We start from the raw sequence: 7,215 nt of genomic DNA, 5'->3' as shown, positions 1-7,215 counted from the left end.
GGGATAGCACGGCAGCGTTAGCGTGGCAGCAGGGATAGTGGTTCAGGAATAGCCGGGCAGAAGGGATAGCACGGCAGCGTTAGCGTGGCAACAGGGATAGTGGTTCAGGGATAGCCGGGCAGAAGGGATAGCACGGCAACGTTAGCGTGGCAGCAGGGATAGTGGTTCAGGGATAGCTGGGCAGAAGGGATAGCACGGCAGCGTTAACGTGGCAGCAGGGATAGTGGTTCAGGGATAGCCAGGCAGAAGGGATAGCACTGCAGCGTTAGCGTGGCAGCAGGGATAGTGGTTCAGGGATAGCCGGGCCGAAGGGATAGCACTGCAACGTTAGCGTGGCAACAGGGATAGTGGTTCAGGGATAGCCGGGCAGAAGGGATAGCACTGCAGCGTTAGCGTGGCAGCAGGGACAGTGTTGCAGCAGTAGCATAACAGGGATAATGATGCGGGTACTGTGCCCGCAGGACAGCAGTGCAGAAGTAGCATGGCAGAAGGGATAGTGCTGCTGCAATAGTGTGACAGCTGTAGCCTGGCAGCAGGATAGCAGTGCAGCAATAGCCTGGTAGCATAGCAATGTAATAGCGTGGCAGCAAGGATAGCAGCTCAGTTGTAGCATAACTCCAATTCTTTCTTGTTTAGATCTGTTGGCTCCACAGTACTGGCCCTTTAAGCAGAGCCTTTCCTGGCGTTTGCCATGCAATATTAATTTGTAAGTGATCCCGCCATGTGAGACCCGGCAGTTTTCAGAGCTGTTTTGCTTTCACGCCCTGCCTGGCTGTTAAATTTTTTAATGAAGTGATTTCCCAACACAGTTTTCTGTCAACTGCTTTCTAATAGCCTGGGGATCATGCGGGTCAGAGAAAGCCATAAGGGCCTATCAAATATTTACAGGCTCTGTCTGTAAGTGCCCAGGGCCAAAGGGTCTGTTGTATTTCCATCTGCAGAGGCCATGAGAGGCTTTATCTTTTTGGTGTCTGTAGTCCCACTCCCAGATCTGGTTTTAATTCTAGTGACCAAATGAACATTAAACAGGAGGAGGAGAAATATCTTGTTTGCAGCCCCCTCTTTTATTTTTCCTTCCCTTTTCTTGTCTGTCTTCTTCCATCTCTTTGGAGTTTACTAGTAGAAGAGCAATGGAGTCAGGGTGCATCATGGATCAAACCAGAGTGAAAGGAACTAGCCCTGCTTATCAGGTGGTTGGGGTCCCAAGCTGTAGGGGTGAGTAACTGCCATAAGGAACACTCTTCTCCAAAAGGAGCCAGAAACATCAAGGCAAGAGAATATTTCCCAGCCACCCACAGAGAAGGAGTGAGCACCTTCTCCCTGTTCTCCATGTTATCCTGAGGTCCTTACTAAGGCAAAACTCTCGTTGACATCACCGGGAACTCTGAGTTCCTATTGATTTGAATGGGAGTGTTGCCTGACTAAGAACGCTGCATCAGGCCCACAACTTAGAGCCCTCCAAGCAGAGGAAGAATACTCTTCAGTCTGAATGATGAGAGAGAGAGAGTCATTTATATTTCAGTGATGGAAGTTCCCGGATCCCAGAGTGTCTTACACAGATGTGTGTGAGTGATGGAGGTCCGAGAATGCTGTGTTGTACTATAGCAGAGGGGATGTCATTGTGTTGCAGTGATAGAGGCTCTTGGATGTAGTCCTAGGCTGTGCTATAGCAGAGATGAGCCGTCATGTCTCAATGTTTATGGTGAACTGAGGAGACTAGTTCTAACAGCTTCACATTTAAGATGTTAGATTCACATAATCATTTGGGGGGCAGGGCATTTCTTCAGTGGGTCATAGTCCAGTTCCCACATTAGCACTGACTCCATTAAGTCTCCTTCCTAGCTGATTAAACATTGAACTTGGATAACACAGAATAAAACAGAAGAGGGAAGCATAATCTCCTCTCCAGCTGCTTTTCTCTGACTGGACTATTATTCCTGCTGCATTTATTGTGGTGTCTGTGAAGTCCTGTTTGAGACATAGAAGTGGGTATCCAGAGTGAGCCCAGATGCAGAGAAAGGATCAGTTCTGAGACCAGAATGTTAAACTATAGAGAGGGAATGAAACAGGATGTTGGTATAAAGACAACTCTGAGATCCTAACCATGGGTGCCTGGTGCAGAATCAGAGGATAGGAAAGAGTTGGTTCCCAGGCCCAGAATGCAGGTCCCAAGAGCCTAGCGCAAACCTGCAGAAGGGAAACAGCTGGTTTTGACACAGACATCTAGCATGAATCCAGTGCTGTGACTCTGGTTTCAGGGGAAGGGTCAGGATTGTGATCCAAGGAAGATCTTCACCAAGGGACCCTGTTCTCTGCTTCATTTTCCTACATCAAACATTTCCTCTCTGCCCCATTCCACTCAGACCCTCCCTACTTTCTGTCCCTGGGGGACCCTTCCACTCCCTTCCAGGGGACCCTGCCTTTTATGGGACTTTCCAGTGAGGGAGGTTCTGCTCTGTCAGTGTCACCAAGGCGCCCTCTGCTGCTGGCCAGCAGAATTCACTACAGTCTCAGTGTAGGTTTCTCCTTAGGAGACTTCTTTATATTCTAGCTTAATCCCCACCCTCAAACTTCCAAGGGCTCTTCCCCTTATTGACCCCATCTTGCCAAGCTTTCACAGATTCACCCACCAACCATTAGGAACCATGGCCACAACCACTACACAAGTATATGCCTGTGTGCAGGGCCGGTGTAATCACTAGGCGAACTAGGCGGCCGCCTAGGGTGCCTAGTGGTTGAGGGCGCCTAAAACCTGCTCAGGCGAGGAGGTGGAGTGGAGGTGAGCTGGGGCGGGGGGGGTGCGGGGAGGGCCGCCCGCAGTAACGGGGCGGGCGCACAGGGGAACTGCTCCCCGCCCCAGATCACCTCCACTCTGCCTCCTCCGCTGAGCACACAGCCCCCGCTCTAATTCTCCTCCAATCGGCGCCGCAAGCCTGGGAGAGGAGGAGAATTAGAATGGCACCGGCGTGTTCAGCGGAGGAGGCGGAGCGGAGGTGATCTGGGGCGGGCTCCCCGGGCGGGGTTAGCTGCTGCAGAGGGGGGGTAGCTGCTGCGGGGGGGGCTCCCCGGGTGGGGGGGGGCGGGCTCCCCAGGTGGCGGGCTGGGTTAGCTGCCGCAGCAGGCAGGGTTAGCTGCCGCGGGGGATGGGGGGGGCTCCTCTGGTGGGCGTGGTTAGCTGCCACCGGGGGCAGGGTTAGCTGGGTGGGGGTTGGCGCAAGGTGCAAGTTTCGCCTAGGGCGCGAAACTTCCTTGCACCGGCCCTGCCTGTGTGCTCACTCACATACACATCCTGTATGTATACACACAGTCAACATACATACATTCATGCATCCCTGTATGTATACACACAACCTACATATGGGCACCCCTGTATCTAGATATATAGCCTTCATACATACCCTCCTTTGTGTGGGTACACACACACACATGCATCCCTGTGTGCAAAGACAAGCTGAATATACACACACATACAAATCCTTTCCAAACATTCACATGTACCCATGCTCACACAAATTCCAACATGTTTGTATATAGACTTCTTTAAATGTATCCACACAACCTGTATCATGTAACAAAATCATTTTATTTAGTGTACACACAATCTTATATATGTATGTACATATGTACACATATACACACACAAACTCCTATATGTTTACATACAGAGTACTCTCCATGAATACACATAAATATATGTACACACAAAACTCTTAGAAGGATACACACACACAAAACACAACTCCCTCTATTTAAAAATACACATACACACACAACTTCATATATCCTGTTTTCTTACAATCCAATAAATGTGCACATGCCCCTGCATGAATGTACATATATGCATATAAAGGCTAAAATTTTCAAATTTTAGTTCTTAAAGTTGGGCATCTAAATGTATAGGCACCTAAAGAATAATACCCTGATTTTCAGATATGCTGAGCACCCACTGATTGACATCTTCCACTGGAAAAGGAAGGAGGGACTTGTGGTTAACATGCAGAATTGGGAGACAGGCTATTCACATTGCTTCTAGCTATGCTAAAGATCTTGGGCAAGTCACCCTGCTTGTACCTTTGTTCCCTGTCTGTACAGTGGGGATAATACCTACCTCACAGTGGTGTTTGTAGGCTTAATTCACTTATGTCTTTCAGCTCCTCAGCTGGAAGGCACTAGAGATATGCAGAGTATATTCACAGAGCCCCCTGTGTGTTATGAACACAGAAAAACATGGTTTCACTTGAGCACATCCATGCAGTCTACCCTTTGCTCAGCAGGGGAAAGAATTTATCACATTAATTGCTTCTAAAGAGCCCGAGGGATGGAAGCCAGGCACACAGAAGCGCCGAGGGGCAATGGGCAAGATTCCTGTGCACCTCTGCCAGGGAGCACTAATTTTGTTAGTGATGTATTTTTAAAATAGATCTTTATTTTTAAAGGATTTGGTAAAAACATCAAAGTAAAACCAAGCTAAACAAATATCCATTATTGCTCTGCTCATCAAATATACAACATAATATCTAACCCACTGACATGCACAAACCTGCTGGCTGGATCAGGTTCATCTTTTGTCCTCTAAATTAGCCCAATGTAAGTTCCAAGGACTATGTATTGCCTTGACTTATGTTTCATGAAATATCATTGGAGTCAATCGGCTTGCACAAGGTGTAAATCAGGGAAGAGTTTGGCACCATGTACAGTGCAGATCCTGTGTATTTGTCAACAAAATTAGCTGTGGTTCTTTCCGGCATCACAGCTCCAGTTGCTGTTTTCCTCTGATGAGGCATCAGTGGGATTGATTTCCAATAACAAGCAACTGTATGATGTATATCCAGTAAAAGATGCTTAGCTAACTTTGGGCTCCCTTTTAATTATCCAGTGATATTCATGTGACCTTGCAGATAGTCAGCAGGATCCATAAACCTGAATCACACTTCTATTCCAGTTCAAGATCCCTTCTTGGAATAGAGGCAAACAGCTGTTACAGTTGGTGTGGTCCTGCGCAGTTGTTTAGTAGCCTACTGTACCAAGGTGAGGCTACCAAACTCAATACACCTGTGCCTGAAGTCACTATTAAATCAAAAGTGTTGAAATATTCTAATCTCTATGCTACCTATCCCTTACTTAACATACTTTGCACATCTATAGCCCCTTGCAACCACCCTGGGAAGGGATATAAATGGATCACTTCATCCCACACTGATATGCAGCCTCCACTCTGGGGTAGAATGTGGCAGCTATGTAACACTGCACAGCAACATGACACAACTGTTCAGAACAGGAAGTGAAGAAGAAACCTGTATTCACTTAAAAAACTGGAGGGGGCATTTAGGAAGGCAGAATATGATCACCTGAGTTGGAATTTGATCAGGAAACCTCACACTGGGGTAACACCTTGACTCTTACAAAATGTGTCATTGGATCTTTAAAGAGTGCACATGATCAGGACCTTGGTTTTATGAAGGCACCTCCAGGCTCATACCAATCTGCAGTGTCACACTGGGGTATTGGTTTAGTGATGACTCCAAGGGAAGAGCACCACCTGTCTAGTCACCAGCACCATTAACGGTAGCACTTAGTGCCTCACCAGGTACAGACCCAGCCTGACCCTGGGATCAGAGGATAATTAGTGCTTTCTGCAGTGTCATGTTTTTTTCCAGACAGTGCAACTGATTCTCATTTCCCCTATTCCTGAGTTTAGGGCAAGGATGGGCACTGAAGGGAAAGATTGTTTAAACTAGAAGGCCATTTCCACTCCACAGTGTGTAACTGAGATGCAGGCCCACTGCTTTTCTTTGAACAGTTAGAGATAAAACTGTCCTGAGCAGCAATTGCAGGTTGGGATTCTTATACCTTGGGAGGGATGGGAAATATCTGTGGAGGTTCAATTTTGTTAACAGACTTTCTGATTGTGTTTGAATCTGATCCAATTGGTGTAATGCAGAGGAGAAACACTCATATAATGTTATAGTCAGCATGAGACACCTAAGAATAAAGAAGGTCCCAAACTCTTCAGGCAGCTGTACTTGCCTACTAGACTAAGACCTTCCCTGTACCAGCCTGTGCCTGCTGCTGCCTGACTGGAGCATATAGTACAGTCCAAGCTCCATTCCTGGTTGGAAAACACACAACTGAATGGGCAGCAATAACATGCCAGGGCCTAACACAGAAGGAGGGAAGATGACCAGTCTCAGATATTTGGAGGACCAATGCTGGTACCAGTGGTTGGGAGCTGTAACAGAAGGACTCCTGATATCAATGACAATGTAGCACCAAGGATGTTAATAAATCCTAATCAACAGGCTCATTGAAAGTCATCCAACAACACAACTGCATTATTTCTTATTTCTACAGAGTTATATAGCCACTATGTGGAGGGTGAGTAGGTACAAGGTTGAAAGCTAGCAATCCAGATGCAAACTCATGGCAAAGTAGAGAAAGAATTCAAAACCAGAGCAGGTAGAAATCACACGTATGTGTGGGATAAATTAAACAGGCAGGAGTCAGATGGATTTCTCAAGATAAAAAACAGTGAAACCTTCCAAGTACACAATAGGTCAAATCCATCCCTTAGGTAGCTCCATTGACTTCAATGGAGGTCCACTGGGGATGAGTTTGACCCTCATACATATATTCTCACCAGAGATTAAACCACCACACTAATATTATTGTTATACCAGTCATAAACAGGGGTCTGATCTGTTGTCCTAGAAGATGAAAGATCACATATTGTAAGGGACCTGACATTTGATAAGGAACAGGAATGCTTTGTCCTCTGGAAACTGTTACTTGCCCAGTAGAAACAATTTTATTCTATGCTGCCAAACTAGGCTGCAATCTGACAAAGCAAATTCCCCTCCTCCCCTCTCACATCTCAATTTCTGAGTTGGTTTTTGATCTCTCTCGGGGCTGTCTCTGCTACTGGAAGTAGCCCCTAGCAGCTGCCACTGAACTAATCAGAGCTAGTACACAGCAACGTTTTTCTTTGGAAAGAAGAACCTCTTTAATGTCTGTATCTAAGGTGTCAGTTCCATGTTTTCTTCATAAGCAGAAAGGGATGTCTTATAACAGATAGCTGCTATTACAGGTGAAAACCTAGTTCGCTAGTCTCCATCTCTCTCAAGAACAACATTGCTTCTGATTATAGAATCTAGAGATGGAAAAAATGACAGTATTCTGTCATCTAGTCCATCCCCCCTACCCTGGGCCTATCCCAAC

The sequence above is a fragment of the Terrapene carolina genome, unplaced genomic scaffold (assembly GCF_002925995.2).
Source record: "Terrapene carolina triunguis isolate 2854851 unplaced genomic scaffold, T_m_triunguis-2.0 Scaffold790, whole genome shotgun sequence".
NCBI lineage: Eukaryota > Metazoa > Chordata > Testudines > Emydidae > Terrapene > Terrapene triunguis.
The sequence above is the reverse complement of the archived record's forward strand: the minus strand, read 5'-3'. Positions refer to the sequence as shown.